The sequence below is a fragment of the Dipodomys merriami genome, unplaced genomic scaffold (assembly GCF_024711535.1).
Source record: "Dipodomys merriami isolate MVZ:Mamm:240054 unplaced genomic scaffold, mDipMer1.0.p SCAF_25, whole genome shotgun sequence".
NCBI classification, from domain to species: Eukaryota; Metazoa; Chordata; class Mammalia; order Rodentia; family Heteromyidae; genus Dipodomys; species Dipodomys merriami.
The window spans coordinates 21,507,856-21,528,075 of NW_027203937.1; the positions used below are offsets into that span (position 1 = coordinate 21,507,856).

Consider the following 20,220-nt stretch of genomic DNA (forward strand, 5'->3'; position numbering starts at 1 on the left):
TTATTAACGCATTACTCAATTACTTATTAATTACTTTAAAATGTGGCTAGAAATGAGGCAATTAGGAGTTCACAGTCCTAATTGGTGTTTGAAATCACAGAGGATGAATTGATGAGCACCAGCTGTTCTGACATTTTGCCTGGTGATCAGCATGGAAGAAGCAGGCCTTAGAGACCTGCTTCTCTACAATCTTTCTTTTCACAGCATGGCCACACTCAGGAAGAGCAGATGGTCTCCTCCCACCCCACCCCACCCCACCTTCGGGATAAAAAAGTACACTCACACTTTGATTTGCCTGGGGAGCTTACGAAGTTGGTACAAAGTAGGAAATCTGTGCCTCCTTCTTCTCCATAATAGACACTGGGATAAAGAGGCACTCAGGACATGAGGAATGACTATGGATGGGTATGGCTGGATTAAAAATTAGATTTGTGGGACAAATAGGTTATTAGCCAAATAGGCACATGATTAAATACCAACACTCAAGCCTTCGGGTTCCACTTGTTTGTTGAGATTGTTGGGCTTACTACTAAAGACACTTGCATTGAGATCTTTAGAAAACATTTTGGTGTCGGGAACCTGCACTATCAACACACTGGATGGTAAAAGACAAAAAAATACACTCGGACATGAAAAATTATACATGACTCTACACATTCACACAGTGAGACCAAATTATACAGGCCTAAACATTCACACAGTGAGACCAAAGGAGGATATTCTTAGGAGAGGATCACAAAGCCTCAATAACTATGTGTATATGATCATATAAAATGATGTTTATCGAAATGAACTCCAAGAAATGTAGGAGGTTATTTTGCTTTTTGTTTTTGCTTTGTGTTTTTCCTTGTTTGTCACTGTTTTTGTTTTCTATACCTTTGTATGTAAGTTTATCTGTTTGGGGGAGGGGAAGGGGCACAGAAATGGGGGGGGATAAAGGATGAACAAATGCAGCAGTAATTTTCACTAGACACTATATTGAAAATGAACTCTACAACTTATGGGGGTTTGGTAGGGGAAAATGGGAGAAAATGAAGGAAGAGGTGACACTGTTCAAAAAAAATGTACCTGTTACCTGACTAGATTACTGTGACCCATCTGTACATCACCTTTACCAAAACAAAAAGAAGTGAAGATATTCTGGGAAGTACCACATACATAGATATTTCCCAGTATTTTCTTCTTAACTGAGACATCTTTAAATTTGCACAAATATGATCTTTACTTTTAGATACACATATGTGTCTTTCAGTGTCTTTTATGATATCATTTGAAATTGGATAATTTTCATTACATTATAGCTGTGAAGTGTTGATCTGCTCATTTTCCATCATAGGCAAAAGTGATGATCAGCTTTCTCCAAGTCAGGAGTTGGTTCTTTTACCAAAACCACTTTGGTTTTTATTGGAATATGGAGAAGATGGAAAAAAGTGTGTCAGAAAGGAGGAGAAGTGAGGAGAGTAGAAGGGAATGAAAAAGAGAAGTAGAGACACACAGCCAAAATAAAAGAACAAGAGAGGAGAAGACAGTAAGAGGAGAGAAAAGCAGCAGAAAGTTTTTGAAATATGTCACCTGAAGATCTCAATCATGCAAAATCAGGAATATCTCTGACATCTTTCCAAAGCTTTTCTTCTCTCCAAATTTGAAAGAAGGAAGAGTTTTTCACAGATCCACTTCTGGGTCAGTTCATGCTGAATGACTTCTCTATTATTGTATAGTTCCTATACCTACTTTCACCTATGCCTTGGTTATCTTGGCTCCATTTCTTGAAGCTCTGACTGTCATTTCCTGTCACATTGATCCTCATACAACCACGTAGAGTACCATGGAAAATGATTCAGAAAATGTCATTTTCTCTCCAAGTACTCTCCAAAAGGATCACTAAAAAGGCATAGTTATATGTACCTAAAATTTAAGGTCAACTAGAAGTATGTGTGTGTTGTGTAGTAGTAATTAGTTTTACTTTGTTCCATTTCTTCCTTGTGGTCTGATGATGGCACCAGTTTCCATCTTTTTTCCATGTGGGAAACAACTCATTCCCATGTCATCTTGTCTGGTGGATTGTCATCAAAATGCCTGCTTCCTCTCACCTCTGTAATTCATCCAAAGGGTAGACACAGGATATAAACAAGGAAATCAGAATCTTTCCTTGGAATTAACATAAGGAGATTAAGGGAATAAATAAAGTCTGTTCTCTGGAATTACTAAGCTCAGAAAAGGTGTATACATGTAAGAAATTTTTCTAGCTTTTACAATTATTTTTCTAGAAATTTGTTTCTAGAATTTGATTGCTGTTATTTATAAAATTTTCAGAGTTATAATTTTGCACACTGCTACCAATTTCTCTATTCTATGAAATGTTTATTTTCCTGAATTCTATATTCACAATCAATAATGTCACATTTTTGAAATATTTGCCTAGCTGATGACAGAGGAGAATTGCCTTATTGCTTTATTTGGCACATCACGAACTCCATATGGAGTTGAATCTTTTAGTAATTTATTGTTCATTCAGATCTCTTTCTTCCTATGATCTTTATAGCTTGTGACTGTTTTCCTGTTTTCTCTTATTTTGTGTGGGAGTTCTTTATATATGCTGCATATGAATCATTTGTTTAGGTGGTGGTTGTGACAGATTTTGGTGACATCTTCCTATGGTGGAATGTTCTTGTTTATTAGTAATGGGCAAATTACCTTCTCTGTGCTCCATTGTCTTATCTGTAAACTAGAGATGATAATAATTTGTTATAGTGTTATCAGGAGGATATTCGGAACTAATATCTGTATATATATACATATATATGTATATATATACATATATATATTAGTTCATATATATATATATATATATATATATGTGTGTGTGTGTGTGTGTGTGTGTGTGTGTCATTTCTGGGGCTTGAATTAAACTGAGGGCCTGAGAATTCCTGATCTTCTTTTGCTCAAGGCTAGAATACTACCACTTGAGCCACAGCACCACTTTTTTCCGGAGTGATATATTGGAGATAAGAGTCTCCCAGATTTTCCTTCCTGGACTAGCTTGGAATTGCAATCCTCAGGATTCTGAGTAGCTAGGATTACAGGGGTGAGCTACCAGTGCTTGGTTCTTCTAAATCTTTTAAAGCAGCAAAATAAGATAATCATTGATAGGTACATTTGTTATTCTTGGTATACATTTTAGAATATCCTTTTGAGGTTCCTTAACTTTTCACAAACACTTTCTTTGCCTCTCCTTAGTCATTCAAGGCTGTACTCATCTCCTGAAAATTTAGCACAAATATCATACTTTAAAAGATTTTATTAGATGATCTTATTTTTGGTTCCCAAAGTTTCTTGCACATAATTATTAGCTCATGGTTTTGTGATGATCACTTCTACATCTCTGTTCAACTCCATAAAGATTTTTATCATTCATCCCCATATTCTCAAAAGCTATCATCATATTGTCACTCAGAGGGGACATCCTAAATTTTAAGTGACTGATAGAAGCTGTTTTGAAAAATAAGCTTCCAAATTCTGGTCCAGTTAATCAGTAAGTAAAAGGGAAATTGGAATAAGGGAAAGTAAATTTTGGAATTACTTGTGAAGTATATTTTTCATAAATTGTAATATATTTTTGGAGGTCTAGTATTATGTGTATATATATATATATATATATAGTATGTGTGTGCAATCTTTGTACTAATGCATTTCTTATTTCTCTTTCACTTTCTCTTATAAAAATAACAGCAAAATTGTAGAGGTAGAAAAGTAGCTTACTATAGCTCTTTCCAGAGCTCACTTTTGACATTATTTAAAGGAAACAATTCATGCTTTTCTGGCCCTCTGCTCACATTTTTGCTAAACCGAGATCCTGGGATGCTCACACATCAGAGAGAAAGGAAGGTGTCATTTGGCAATTTGGCTGCTGCTGATGACACCATCATTTCTCATGAACAAAGTTAGCTCCAAGGGAAGGCTGTGAATGAGAGCAAAAGGATAGGAGTTAAGAGAATTGGTTGCTAGGTGTTCGTTGAGGGAAAGCAAGCTAATTTTTGAACTTTTTTTTTTTTGCTGAGTATAAGAAAATTTAACCTATTTATTCTGACTGCAATAACATTAGAAAAAGAGAGGTGAAAACCAGGCATATAAATCTTGGGAGTAACAAGGATCATGGAGTCACTGCAAGAAGAACTTCCCCACCTCTACTGTTCTGTTCCCTCCTCTTATACTGAGTGCTTAACCCACCTCATGGCACCAGTAAGTTTTTAGCAAATAAGTATATAAATGAATGTCTCCTAGAGTTTATGTATTACCTGTTCTTCTTTAACAGTTCCTTACTATTAAAATATAATTTCCGTATTCTAAAATGACAACACAAATGAAAAAAAAATAGCTTTTTAGCGTTTCCTCTAGTCCTCTTATCTCTCACATGTTGGTATTTGATGTGTATGTGCATAGATATACATATATTTATTATCATGTTATATCCACAATCTTTTATTTTACTTTTTATTTACATTGTGAGTGTATTTATTGTTATAGAATAACTTGGGAATATGGTTTATAATTACTTTTGAAATACAGCATTATTAACTTATTAACATTTGACTATGCTGTTTATTATTAGACAACTAAACTGCTTTTCTGTTTTTGTGCTTGTTCTTAGGTTTGAACTCAGGGCTTTGTGTTCTCCTTATATGTTGCTTTATTATGAAAATTTAACTTTGTATTAAATCACTACTTTTACCTATGCGTTAGTTTCTAAAATGTGTATGTGCTTATGTGTTTATCCAGCTATCAATATTTACCCCTGAATACTCACTATTGCAATAGCTAAAAATTTGTTTTAGCTTTTATTATCTTATAAGATACAGTTATCTCTATGACTCTTTCTAACTTATTTTATATTCTTTTTGGAGCTTTTTAATTATTCAAAATTATAATTATTCAATTATTCAAATACATACTTTTAAAATGAGCTATTTTGCTTACTTCACTTTATATATTTTTTTCCAAGTCTTTCCATTTCCTAACAAATGGGGCAATGTCATTCTTTCTGATGGAGGCATAGAATTCCATTGTGTATATATACCACATTTTCTTGATCCATTCATCTACTGAGGGGCATCTGGGTTGGTTCCATATCTTAGCTATGGTGAATAATGCTGCAATAAACATAGTTGTGCGGTGGCTTCAATATGGTGTTGCTTGTGATCTTTAGGGTAAAAGCCCAAAAGTAGGATTGCTGGGTCATAGGGGAGCTCTATGTGGAGTCTTTTGAGGAACCTCCATACTGCTTTCCAGAGTGGTTGAAGATGTTTACATTCCTAAGCCAGACCAAAAGAAACAGGTCACATGGTTTCCCTTATTTGCAATAACTAGTATACGTCTAGGATACCAGACAAGCAGAAAAGGTCAAAAGCTATGTGCATATGACCATATAAGATGATACTACGTCAAATGACCCAAGATACATTCACAAGTGGTTTTTTCTTTGTCATTGTTGTTTTTAATGGACTATGTGATTTTTTTTATTTCTTTTGTCTGTTCTTCCCCCATGGTATATCCCCTGTTTTCATTGCATGTGATTCCCGTGCTCTGCATCTTGTATATACATTTTTCTAATTTGAGGAGGGGAAGGGAAATAACAAAATGCTGAAACAAAGATTTAGGTTGACCCATTGTAACAATGAGATGTACAAGACGCTATATTGAAAATGAACTTTACAACTTGGGTGGGGGATGGAGTTTGGGAAGTGGGGAGGGAAGAGATGTTAGGGGAAAAACAAAAGAAGGGTTAACAATGCTCGATAGGAAATGTACTCATTACCTTACTAATGTAAGTATAAACCTGTACAGTATCTTTACAATAAAATAGGTATTTAGAAATGAGCTACTTTGTTAACTAAAAATTTGAACTTCTGAAAAATTTTATTGGAAACACAATTAAAGGTATTTTTTAGTATTTGGAATTCAAAAACAGGCTCTATGGCTCTATTTATTCTCCTATTTTTTTCTTTCTTTATGTGTAGTACATATGTATAGTACATCTTATGGATATCACAAAATTCTCTAAGTTATTTTTCACAGTGACTTATAACTTTGTTTACTTATTTTTGTTTAATTATTTTTGAGTATATAGAATAAAATATCTCACCATAATTTCAAGTAGATTATTATTATGAAAATGTAACTTATTGAAGTTATATATGTCTATATATATATGTTTACATCTAGACATTTTCAGAATTCTCACTTGAGTTTTAATGATTGTTATTAAAATCTCTTGTGTTCTTATGAATCCTTCATGATAACTACATGTTATGCTAGGTGGTTGTATTAAGAATAAAAGCTAAGAAAGATGCCTGATAAGGATTATCTGGAGGATAGGAATGAGGTGGCCAGATCTTCTAGACCAACAAATCAACAGTTTGTAAAATATTTTTCTTCTTATTTTCATAGCTTCAGCTCTTTTGTTGTATCATGAAAAACTGCAAAATAATATTAAGTAATCCTTAAGACATTAAGTACTTTTTTGTCCCTGCAATTTAAAGAACTATTCAGCCTTCAGAATAAGCTCATGTCAAGGTATTTCCTTCTTTTCTTGTTCTCTGAGACTTATCTCAGGAACCGACATCAACTTTTATGAGAAAATTGTATAGCGTCTGTGTTGGTGAATACATTGCTTTTCTCCTTTGATCTAATATCAATGGGCAATACTAAGAAATGTACTATTTATTAGTAAGTAAATCCTACAATCTAAGAATGAAATCCACACAGTACTCAGGGAATAGTATCTTCTCATATACTGTTAGTCTGTTGTCAGTCTGTCTAAGATATTGACATATATCTTTAAAACATCATTGTAGAAATTAAAATCTTACCACCCCCTTCTCAATACTTGAGGTATTCCTTACTAGGCATCCTTCTTAGTTTTTGTTTGGTTTTTGTTGTTCTTAATGCAACCATCCAGCATAACATAAGTACAATGTAATCACCATAAGAGCACAAGTGTTTGTTTTATTTGCTATTGACATATTCTAAAATTGTAGTTTACTTGACATACATTCTAGGCATGATGACATGACATCTTTTTTATGATTTTCTTTATTGTGAAAATACTGTACAGAGGAGTTACACTTACATGGGCAAGGTATTTTATCAAGCATTGTTGCCTCCTCCTTTGTTTCCCCTTCCTATCCCTTCCCATCTCCACCCCCATCTCCCCTCTCCCAAAGTTGTAAAGTTCGTTTTTCTCCTTGTTTCAATGGGTCCACCTGTATCCCTATTTAAACCACAAATTATACCAACATCAAATACAGTGAAAGCAGGGGTTATATCGTGGGGAGGTACATACAAAGCAGCAAAGAAATCATCTTATAAATATGTTAGAACCAATCACATGAAAGAAAAAACATTTGAATACTTATCTTGGGGTTCATTTCGCCTAACATCAACTTATCTGACCATTTCTGCTTGTCTCAGACATATACTAGATATTGCAAATAAGGGAAACCATGGGACCTATGTTTCTTTGGGCCTGGCTTACTTCACTTAATATAATTTTTTCCAAATCTTTCCATTTCCTAACAAATGGGGCAATGTCATTCTTTCTGATGGAGGCATAGAATTCCATTGTGTATATATACCACATTTTCTTGATCCATTCATCTACTGAGGGGCATCTGGGTTGGTTCCATATCTTAGCTATGGTAAATAATACTGCAATAAACATGGTTGTGCTGGTAGCTTTAGTTTGGTCTTGTTTGTGATCATTTGGGTAAATGCCCAAAAGTGGGATTGCTGGGTGATAGGGGAGCTCTATGTGGAGTCTTTTGAGGAACCTCCATACTGCTTTCTAAAGTGGTTGAACAAGTTTACACTCCCACCAGCAATGAAGTAAGGTTCCCTTCTGTCCACATCCCCTCCAGCATCTGTTGTTAGTTGGAGTTCTTGATTATAGCCATTTTAACTAGGGTGAGGTGGTATCTTAATGTTGTTTTGATTTGCATTGCTTTTATGGCTAGGGAGGTTGAGCATTTCTTCATGTGTCTATTGGCCATCCTTCTTTCCTCTTCAGAGAAGTTTCTCTTTAAGTCTTTAGCCCACTTATTTATTGGGCAGTTGTTTCTTTGAGGATTTGTTTTTGGGGGGGTTAATTTTTTGAGTTCCAGGTATATTTTAGATATGAGACCCTTGTCCGTTGTATGGCTAGTGAAGATCTTCTCCCAATCCATGGGCTTTCTATTGAGCTTGCTAGCTATGTCCTTTGCCATTTCATGCAATCCCATTTGTCCAACCTTTCTTTTATTTGTTGTGTTTCTGGGTCTCTATTAAGAAAATTTTGGCCTGTGCCAAGGAGACCTAGGGTTTCTCTTATTCCATCCTGTAATGTTTTCAGAGTGTCTGCTTTGACTTCGAGGTCTTTGATCTATTTGGAGTGGATTCTGGTGCAGGGTGATATTAGTTGGCTATAGGTCTGTGGATTCATTTCTGGGTTTTCAATTCTATTCCATTGGTCCTGAGATCTGTACTTGTGCCAGAACCAAGCTGTTTTGATTACTATGGCTTTGTAGTAGAGTTTGAAATTTGGTATTGATATTCCTCTAGCACCATTCTTAAGGATCGTTTTTGCTATTTGGGGTCTTTTATTGTCCCATATGAATTTTTGGATTGCCTCTTCTATTTCCTTGAAGAATGAGGTTGGAATATTGATAGGTATCACATTGAATTTGTAGATAGCCCTGGGAAGTATTGCCATTTTCACGATGTTGGAGCATGGGAGTTTTCGCCACTTTCTAAGTTCTGTTTTGATTTCCTTTTTCAGGTTTTTAAAGTTTTCATCATAGAGGTCCTTCACTTCTTTGGTTAAGCTAATTCCTAGGTATTTTATTTTTTGTGTGGCTATTATGAATGGAGTTGCTTTCCTAATTTCAGCCACACTTTTCTCATTGTTGGCATACAGAAAAGCCATTGATTTTTGAGGGTTAATTTTATACCCTGCTACTTTGCCAAAGTTTTGAATCAGCTTGAGTAATTTGACATGACATCTTTTAACGTTTTCTTCTTTATTCAAGGAGACCTGTCGTCACTTCATGTTCTGTAGAAATGTTAGCTGAATTAACAGAATGTTAGTGATACTTTGTGGGTATGAATGAAGAGGAAAAGCGCTTAATGAATACCCAGAAACAAGTAAAATCTGCCAGGAGCAAGTTACAATCTTGAGGTAGGATTCAGAATGTCCTGTGAGGACAAAAGCCCTCCCTGGAAACCTGAGTGGCAGAAGTAGGTATGCTTCGTCTAGTGTTTGGCATGGCTGCTTAAACTGCTTCAGTTGGATATTATTCAAAGATATGTATTTAAGGATAGGATACTTGAATACTCAGTTCAAATGCTTGAATGTTAATGATGTCCAAAATTAGAATGGCACTGTTCTAAATGGGTATAATTGGTGCCCATAAATTCCCATTCTCTAATATTTATTCATTTGTGCACACCTATTCCAATGGGCTAGATTTATTGATTCACTAAAAAAAAAGAAAGGAGGAAAGGAAGGAAGGAACGAACAAACTAACGAAAGAAGGAACAAAGGAAGGGGAGAAAGAAAGAAGAGAGGGAGAGAAGGAAGGAAATAGGAAGGAGGGAGAGCTGGAGAAGAGAATGAAAATGAAAGGAAAAAGGAAGATAGGGTAAAAAATAGAATTCTGAAGAGATAATTCCAAGGTTAAGTTACAAAAATACTTTGAATCCCATCTCCCTCTTTTTATTTCTCTGATTTCCTCTGAGAAAAGCCAACAGGGAACTGTTTCTTGCCTATTGGCAAGAAATAGAGGAAAAACTTCAAGAAAATAGCTAGTAAGAAACTGAGGTCCCAGTCCAATAGCCTGTGAGATATGGAAACATGCAAACTATCACATGAGTAGAGCTAGAAGGGAATTTTGCCCTCAATCAAGCCCTCAAATGTGACTACAGACCTGACTTACACAGGTTGGCTACAGTCTCATGAAAAACTTCAAATCAGGTGTGCCTAGCTCAGCCACAGCCATATTTCCCATGGAAGCTGTGACAAATAGTTATCTTAAGTTGTGAAGCTTTGGCATTGTTATACAGCAATAAGAAATTAATTCAGTGGATAAGTAATAGAGTACATATTACAGAGAATTAACTTTGGGTAAGGATTCTGGTTTGGAATATTTTTGTCTGATATTAGAGTTTAAACTTGGTGCCTTGAACTTGCTAGGCAAGCACCATACTACTTGAGTCACACGTTCATTCTTATTTGCTTTTAGCTTGTGTGTGTGTATGTGTGTACAAACACATGTGAGTGTGTATGCACTGGTACTAGAGCTTGCACTCAGTGTCTGAGTGCTGTCACTTACCTTTTCTGCTCAAAGCTGGTGCTTTGCCACTTGATCCACACCTCTGCTTCTAGTATTTTTAGTAGTCAATTAGAAATAAGAGTCTCAAGGACTTTTGTGCCCAAGCTGGCTTTGAATCTCAATCCTCAGGTCTCAGTCTCCAGAGTAGCTAGGATTATAGGCATTAGCCAACACTGCTCAGTTTTAGCTCTTTTAAAAATAAGGTCTTACATTTTTGCCAGTGCCACTTGGACTCTGAATAATGCATCCTGAATAATTAGAATGACAGGTGTACATCACCCACATCTAGCTTCTACTTATTGACATGGAGTCTCCTGAGACTTTTGTTGCTCCACCTGGCTTTCCATTATGATCCTCTCTATCCCTGCCTTTTGAGTAGACAGAATTAAAGACAAGACCCACCATACCCAGTTATAGTTTCTGATTCTGAATAGAGTTAAACAATAGAATCAATTTGTAGGAAATATAATATGTTCAAGGATGCATCATGGTCTCCTGCTATACAGTAATCAACCTGCCAGAGGTTGATATTACAGGTTGATATTCAATTAAACCATCCATTTTCATGCTTCCACACAGACACTAATCACTCTTAGCAGAGAAAACACAATGCCTGAGTTTAAACTTAACTAGACATCCCTGACTAGTTTTCTAACTTCCCAGTGAACTAATATAGAAACACAAAGTTACAGCTGCATAGTAATATTGAAAAGGAAATATTGCAGATCTCAAGTAAAACTACTAATATAGAGTTACTTTGAATGAGAAGGATGCTGAAAGGATTGGGGAAAGCTTTACCTACAACAACTGCAGAAAAGCCAGGTTCTAGTGGTTCACACCTGTAATCCTAGGTACTCAGGAGGCTGAGATCTGAGGATCATGGTTCAAAGCCAGCTGGGCAGAAAAGTCCCCATGAGGCTCCAGTAAACTACTCAGAAAAAGCCAGAAGTGGAGCTGTAGTAGAACACTAGCCTTGTGCACAAAGAGGCTCAGGGACAGTGCCCAAGTTCTGAGTTTAAGCCCCAGGACTGGCCAAAAAAAAGGGGGAGAGAAACTACTCTCCCTAACCCTTTTGCTCCAATCACTCACAACAGTCTACTTATTAGTAGATCTTCTGTGTGCTTTGGGAATTAAATTCCTCAAACATGGTTTAGGCATATGCATGCAGATGGTGAAGGCTTGTATCCAGACTTATCAAGTTGCTAGTCTGAAGGTGGAGAGACAAAGCACTGAATCTTCTTGCTCTTATCTATACATTTTTTTGTATTGTAGCCATGACAGTTCCAACAAATTCACAGTATTTTCCATTCTCGGATTTGCCTTGATATAATCCTTAAAACGAATCAGCCTCCAAATATATAATTGCCACGATTCAGTTCTATTTTAAAAGCTGTGATTTTGACTTAATATTGACATTAAAAGTTCATGTTGAGAGCCTGCTTGCAGCAGAGATAGTCAATCAGATAATGTGGAATCCTGGTTAATAAAGCAGTCTCTGGGCAGACTGTCTGGGCTTGCACCTCAGTTTCTCTGCTTACTGGCTATGTCACCTTGGGCAATCAATTTAATGTTTTCCAGACATCAGTATCCCTTACTTGTGAGATAGAAATACTAATTGCCTCTACCTTATAGCATTATTTTGAGGACTCAATGAGTTAATGCTTGCAAAGTGCTTAGAACAGCAACAGCTCCACAAATGGGTTCCTTGTGTGTTAGCTTTTAGGTCTGCAATAAAATAGCCAGTGCTGGGGTGGGGTGGTGGGTGACAGTGAGGATAGACGAGAAAAGAAACCGTAAGCTTCCTCAGTGCAGAGAAGTTCCTTTTGCCTCAGGAGTCATCCTGACCCAGAAACAGTGTCAATGGTGTGACATTAGGCTACTGTGTGTTCCCTGAAAGTCCCAGGTTGATGTTTTAAGCCCAGGGGAAAGTGTCTGAAAATCTGCACTTCGACCTGCTTGAGCCTTAACTCAAACACATTTACTGAGATAGGACTTAACACTTGGGCAAAAATCAGTTTACCGGGCTATTATTTTTCATTTTATGCCTCTGGGGTTTTTTTTGTTGTTCAGTTGCATTTTTTTTTTGGCAAAACAAATAAATGATCTATTCTTTTGCCCCTCTGAGAACAAAGCAAGTAATAAACTTAAAATAACTGTAAAACAAGACAAAACCCAAAATCTTTTCAGACAACAGTCCTCTGACAGATATAGAACATCAATTATTCGAGACAGAAAGCTAGGTTTGCTTGTTTGCTGTCTTCTAAACACTTTTCTTTTCTAAATAAAAATGCTGAGACTGGTAGCTTTCCCATGGTGATCTTTATCTGGTTTTTTTTTTTTTTTCTGTGTCAGTCATGGGGATTGAACTCAGGGCTTGGACACTGACCCTGAGCTTTTTTGTTCAGTGCTAACACTCTACGTCTTAAGCCAGAGCTCCACTTCTGGCCTTTTTGGTGGTTAGTTGGAAATGAGACTTCCTGCCCAGACTGGCTTCAAACATCGATCTTCATAACTCAGCATTCTGAGTAGCTAGGATTACAGAAATGAGCCATGGGTCCCTGGCTTTTATCTAAAGTTTCAGACAGGATAATGTTTTCTTTTCCATAGGTAATGGAGGGCCAGGGACTGGCTAGCTAGAAGTATGAGGTCCACCCATGCTTGCCCTCTGATTAACTTGAAGAAATAGTTACAAATTTATAAATTGTGCTGGAAATTCTGCATGGCATAAAGATCTTTCTTGTTGGGCTAATCAGCATGCACACACACACACACACACACATACACATACACACATTGAGCATCTGAGATATCTTGTGTGCACTCACATATACACACTTCCATTTATAGACTCGACATCTCCAGGTTACATCCTCATGATCAGGACATGTGCTGTTCACAGGTCCAAGGTGTTAAGAATAAGAGTGAGGTAAGGTGAAGAGCTTGTTTTCATTGAGAAAAGGGAACTTTCTGATAGATTGTGATGAAGCTAAAACTGAAACTCAAAGCTTGTCAGCAAATTTCATGAGGGCAGGGAGCAAAATTAAGAATAGCTTCCTGCTGGCATCTAATATTTATTTATAAATTAATTTCTTTGAAATCTGGTAATATGGAATGTTAAATTCTAGCTGATTCTGAGATATTAGAATAAGAGATTAATTTCAACCAGTGACCAACATGACTTCAACTGATGTCTCCTATGTGGTAGGCAATGTCTTGGGCACTGGGATTGAGATGACAGAGACGTTATTCCTACCTTCTGACAGTCCAATAGAGGAAATGAGACAACGCACTTGAAATAGATTAATCCTGGATCAACCAAGACTGTTAATTCCTTGCAGAACTTTGTCTGGACAAACACATTCATTTTACTAGTAAGTAGCACATATCAGAAATGTTAAGTAACTTTATTATGGTATCACAAGCAAAAAAAATAGGCCAAAAAGAAAGGCCAGTTTTTCTGGATAGAATCACTTTCTCCATCTTTTACTAGTGCTTTGTGACTTCATAAAAACTTTTTTTTAACAAAGTCTTAATTGTATTTGAATTGTGTCCAGAATTGTGAGGTCCCACAAGTGACAAGGTAATTCACCTTTTTAGAGTCCACAGTGGCTGATGAAGTTGTGATTATTCAGGAAGTATCCTATTTACCACTCTTCAGTAATATGAAAAGAGCAGAGACAATATTCCAGGTAACTTTATCTGATTTGGGGAAAGGAAAAGGAATAAGAAAATGGTGAGACAAAGTGTGAACCAACACAGCAGTGATACTCACAAGACACTATGTTGGAAATAAACTTTAACTTGGGGGCGTTGAAGGGAGGGAAAGGGGAAGAAAACAAGGGAGGAATAACAATATTTGACAAGGAATGTACTCATTACCTTACTTACATAACTGACATCACCCTTCTAATAAAATTTTTTTTTAAAAATGACAGACCTGTTCCTGAGTTCTTGCATTTTCTTTTTCACTTTAACCTCACTTCTTGTATAACTTTACATTTCAAGGGCATACATTTTCATTTCAGCCATGAAAGGTCAAGTTCTTCAGGTGTTTTTGAGTCTTCATATTCTCAGAGAGAATCATTGAAAGGTTTGGATATATTTTTCCTAAGTGTTTTAAAAATTATACTCAATCATCAAATATTTATTTCAAGAAAAATGTTTTCAAGTCTTCTGCTCTTTTCCAAATATTGGGCAGATTGCCAACTTTACATCTGCCTAGTTGAACTATTGAACAATTACTTGATGGCCAAAAATGAAAATTAAAAAATCCAGAGAGAAGTAACAATAGCTGTTGCATCCTTCCCTCCCTCCTCTTCCCCTCCCCCACCAGGGCTGTCATAATGAGTTACCACCGACCTGGTTACTTAAACAACAAAATTCCATCTCCCATATTGTTGGAAGGTGGAAGTCTAACATAAAGGTGTCAGCATGGCCATGTTCCTGCTGAATCCTTCCTTGCCTCTCAGCTTCTGGTGGCTACTGGCAACTCCTTAGCATTCCTCAGCTTGTAGTTAACAACACTGATTCTGCCTTCATCTTGTATCTTTTCTTCTTTACTACTCTTCTTCCTATAGGAGTTCAAGTCATCAAATATATAACTCACTCTAAATCCAGATGGCTTCATCTCTACATACACAACCTTCTACATCTGCAAAGACTATGCTTCCATATAAGGTTATTTTGAGAAGTTTCAAGGGGGAGAGCATGAGTTTAAGGGAGGAAGAATCACTGTTCAAACTATGATAGCTATCATTGCTAGTATGATTCTAGATTGATAAGATTGGAAGTAAATATATAACAATGAAGGAAAGTTTCACCTTATCTCTGTGGACAAGTTTTTCCCGTCTTGCTGCTGTTTCTTCTTCACAGTTCTATTTCCTTTCCTGAATTTATTCAGATCCAGAACATTCATTTGCATTCTACCTTTCATTTCAGATGATTCCTTAACATATGACTCTGTCTCTTATGTGATTGCCAGTCCCCGATCTCATGCTCTCCTGAGCACCCACACCCATATGGATCTGAGTGGTACCCTTTATGACATATATTGCACTATCTTGGATGTTGGATTATTAGCAATAAACATGACAGAATCTCTGCCCTCAAAGAGTGAAGATCTTAGATGGCAGAGAGAATGTGTGATGGGAATAAACCAAGACCAAGAAAACAAATACTTAACATCTAGAACAGTTTCTGGTGTGTGGAAGGTGTTCAGTAACTATTTTTTTTTAATTTAAATTTTATTTTATTTTATTTGAGAACATACTGTACAGAGGGGTTACAATTACATTGGCAGGATAATGCATACATTTCTTACCAAGCATTGCAGCCTCCTCCTTTGTTTACCCTTCACCTCCCTTCCCAGCCTCCCCCCTCCCCCCACCCAATCATACCCCCCTCCCCCCCCACACCGACATTGTAAAGCTGGTTTTGACATGACATTTTGTACTTCTCATTGTTGCAACAGGTCCACCTGAATCCTTAAACGACTTGTTTGTCCCCATCTCCTCCACATGTTATACTGACATCAAATATAGTGAAAGCGGGGGTTACACTGTGGGGGAGGGACATACAAAGCAACAAAGAAATAATCTTATAAATGCGTTAGAAACACATGCATGAAAGAAACGAAAACATTAAAATACATATTTAAGGGTTCATTTTCCTAACATCACATTATCTGACCTTTTCCGCTTGACTCATACCTATACTAGATATTGCAAATAAGGGAAACCATGGGACCTATGTTTCTTTGGGCCTGGCTTACTTCACTTAATATAATTTTTTCCAAGCCTTTCCATTTCCTAACAAATGGGGAAATGTCATTCTTTCTGATGGAGGCATAGAATTCCATTGTGTATATATACCACATTTTCTTGATCCATTCATCTACTGAGGGGCTTCTGGGTTGGTTCCATATCTTAGCTATGGTAAATAATGCTGCAATAAACATAGTTGTGCTGGTAGCTTTAGTGTGGTCTTGTTTGTATACATTTGGGTAAATGCCCAAAAGTGGGATTGCTGGATCATAGGGGAGATCTATGTGAAGTCTTTTGAGGAACCTCCATACTGCTTTCCAAAGTGGTTGAACAAGTTTACATTCCCACCAACAATGAAGTAAGGTTCCTTTCTGTCCACATCCCCTCCAGCATCTGTTGTTGTTAGAGTTCTTAATTTTTGCTGTTCTAACTGGAGTGAGGTGATATCTCAATGTTGTTTTGATTTGCATTTCTTTTATGGCTAGGGATGTTGAACATTTCTTCATGTGTCTATTGGCCATCCTTCTTTCTTCCTCAGAGAAGCTTCTCTTTAAGTCTTTCGCCCACTTATTTGTTGGGCAGTTGTTTTTCAGTAACTATTTGTGACTTGATAGGATGTGTAACACAGCTTCTGAGTTTGATGAATGATATGAAAGAAATTGATGTGAAATGGAACATCAAGACCAAGCCAGAATAGGAGTCTTCTTGAGAAGGAATTGTTTAGACTGATCTTGGAAGAAAGAGGAGTTGACTGAGGAAGCATGCCCAAGTTGAGGAAGGAGCAAACCAAATCAGTGAACAAATGACCAGTTGATTGTGTTAGTAGAAAGAGAACAAATAAACTGAGCAAGAAGGAAAGCAATATAAACTGGTATAAGGAAGGCAGAGAAGAGATTGGCCATGCTGGGCAGTACTGATCAATTTAGAATTTAGGTTTAATTCTAGTTCAAATTGGAAGCCATTTGAGCAGTAAACAATAACTGGTTGTGATTTAACTCAGGCATCAAAAGATCTCTGTGGCTAGTTTGAGGAGAAAGGATAGTAGATGGCAAGAATCAAAGAACATGCAACCCATTAGGATGTTTTAACACAGAACAGGTTATAGTGTAAGTGATATTGTCTCCACAACACCTGGTGTAACCAACCAGGAGAGGACTAGGTTGGCCAAAGCTGCAGGGCTGATCTAGTCAGAGACTCATTCTTTAACCTGCCATGGCAATAAATAATATCCTTTGTAAGTTCTTCCATGGTGTAAAATGATTGAAAAGCACTGGTCTAGTGAATATTTTATGCTTACCATCGCACTTCTTCCTATGGTCGAAGAATTTCCTGCTGTGGTGACCAGCTACTAAAATAGAGCCTCTAATGAGCCCTATATCCTAGGATTCTCGCCCTGTGTATGTCCCTCCAGGGTTTCATTTGACTAGCCAATAGAATATAACTGAAGTGATGGTATACCACTTCTAAGATTGTGTTGTAAAAGATGGTGGCTTGGGTCTTAGATCACTCACTCTAGGTAGCCAGCTGACACTTCTCAAGAATACTCAGGTGTCCTTATGGAGAGAATTACCTGCTGAGGAACTGAGACCAGCCAACCAGTAAGCATTCTTGAAGGAAGCCTCAGTCCAGCCTTGAGAGGATGCAGTATCATGAGACATCCTTAACAAGAACCATTCAGCCAAGCTGTTTCTGGATTCCTAATGCTTAGAAACTGAAACTGTATCTATTGTTCATAGTTGCTCAATACTGGTATAATTTGTTTCATGGCAATAGATAATGAATGCATCCACTTTTTGAGTCTTAACCATCCCAAGGCAGAAACCATTAGCCTCCCTTGCAGTTCAGGCAAAGACAGACGAGCTTTGTCAATCTGAATCAAGTGACAGAAAGTTCAGTTGAAGAAAGAATAATGTGAAGAAGGGCCTGCTGTACAGAATGGGTTTTGGTGACCAGCATTGGAGGATATTCAGCTTTGAAAAGAGGCAGAGATAAATTGCTAGTGGTGAAGGTTGTACCAGTCTCTAGGGGTCATGTAGTACAGCTGTGTCTGCCCCTGTACTGGCCAAGGGGAAGTCATCTTTTCAGCTGTCTGTTGGTAGATGGATATCGTTTCTAGACCAACCAAACATATTTACTCCAGGACATTCTTTTTTTGCCTCACCTATCTAGAGGGCTCTGATGTTCACACCTAGGAATTCAGATTGGCATAGAAATCTTTGAAAGAAGGCAAGTACCAGAAGGAAGACACTCCCTCAAAGTGGCTCAATTAATGTGGAAATGCACTCACACTTGTAACAACAAGTAGAGAAAGAGGAGGCCACAAAGGTGTGTCCTCAAGCCTGGCTCCACTTCATGAGAGCCCTCAAGATCATGTTCTTTGTTGCACATTTGTTTCCTCTTCTAGTTGGTCACAGTTTGACTATGGCAGTTCCAAGAATTGGATTAGATATGACAATGTTCAGAAGTAGCTTGCTCTGTATTCATTGTATCCCTCCTTTTTATGGTAGTACTGGGGTTTGAACTCAAGGCCTTGCACTTGCTCAACTTGCTTGCTCAGCTGGTGCTCTACCACTTGAGCCATGCCTCCAGTCTTGCTAATTGATGGGTACTAAAGAATCTCACAGACTTTTCTGCCCAGGTTTGCTTGTCTTGGACTATGATTTTCCAATCTCAGCCTCCTGAGTGGATAGGATTACAGGAGTCAGAGACCTTTCTGAGGGTTCCTCCACAGATTTCTTTCATGTCTCATTGATACAGTTTGCTCAGATGATCCTTCCATAACCAGACACCAGTAAGAAGGATTATGGTAAAACCATAATTGTCTTAGAATAATTAACTTTTACCTCCAGGATCTGTGGAAGAAGCCAGAATTCCATAAAGTACCTAGCCATGTGGAAGAAATAATATCAGTATTTTAATTGATGGAGATGAAATAGATGCTCAGTAAGGAACCAATGTCATCTGCTTCAGGATGTCATAATAGGCAGACGGTGATTATTTCTCTGAAGGTAACAGAGTGGGGACAAATAGAGGGAAATACGTTAGGGATGTATTATGCACAAAAAACAAGGATCTGATGGTAAGTTGGATTCAGAGGAAGGAAGGAAAGGGGAAAAGGAATGATGCATTAGTTCCAACTACCCTATAGGCAGTTCAGCATGTGTATATGGAGCTAAGAGGGGATTCTAGTTGATGATACATACCTGAGCATCATCAGCATAGAAAAGGGATTTATAATTATAATAATGAAATTCCTTCCTGGACACAGTCGTGAGAAAGGAATAGAGGCCTGAGGACCAAGCTCTAGCGCATCTCAACGGTTAGATGTTGGGATGCTGGGGAGGGGCCAGAGGAAGCCATTAAAAGAGAATGAGAAAGATTATAGTGATGGTGCACACCTGTAACTCCAGCTACTTTGGAGACAGAGGCAGGAAGATGGAGACTTTGAGACTAGACTAGATAGAAAAATAGTGAGACCTAGTCTCAAAAGGGAGGAGAGGCTGGGGCATAACTCCAGGGTAGAGGGCTTTCTCAGCATATGAGAGCAATCCCCTGGACCATGGAAAGAGATTCTTTTGAAAGAGGGGAAAAAACAAGGAAGGTCTCAGCAGGCATAGATGGCCAATTTTTTTTCTCTCCCATCTCTACCTATCCCAATTCTTCACCCTGTCTAAGACCACGCTACCCTACAAGGCTGTAGATGAAAATAAGCTACCACATTCTGCATGCTAACTTGCATTTGTAGTCCATGTTTCCTATAATGAATTTACTTCAAGTGAGTTTTACTTCCAATTGAGCCTAATAACCACTGGAGATTGAAGAAAATAGGAACATAATTGAGAAAAAAAACAACGAAACACTTTAGAAAACCCATCTTCTTTTTCTTCATGAATATTGTTTGTGAGACATTTTTCTCATAAATGTCATGGCAAAGGGTTACAGAAATCCCACAAAATAAGCTCTGAGTAAACAATTTAATTCTCCAAACATTTTAAAACAACAAATGAACAAGACAATCTCTAATGTATTTAAAGCAGATCACAAATAGTATTATTTTTCTTAGAACTATTTCAAGTAGGCAACTGATCTGCAAAGAT

At 37.3% G+C, this 20,220-nt stretch overlaps 1 long non-coding RNA gene across 1 annotated transcript; it reads right to left on the reverse strand.

Annotated features, from left to right (window-relative positions):
* Positions 1-13,783: 13,783 nt before the first annotated feature.
* Positions 13,784-15,334, reverse strand: LOC138836265 (uncharacterized). Its single transcript, XR_011374932.1, has 3 exons — positions 15,182-15,334; positions 14,721-14,932; positions 13,784-14,060 (listed from the first exon to the last, which is right to left on the reverse strand). It is a non-coding gene; the product is annotated as an uncharacterized lncRNA (long non-coding RNA).
* Between the last annotated feature and the right edge of the window lie 4,886 nt (positions 15,335-20,220).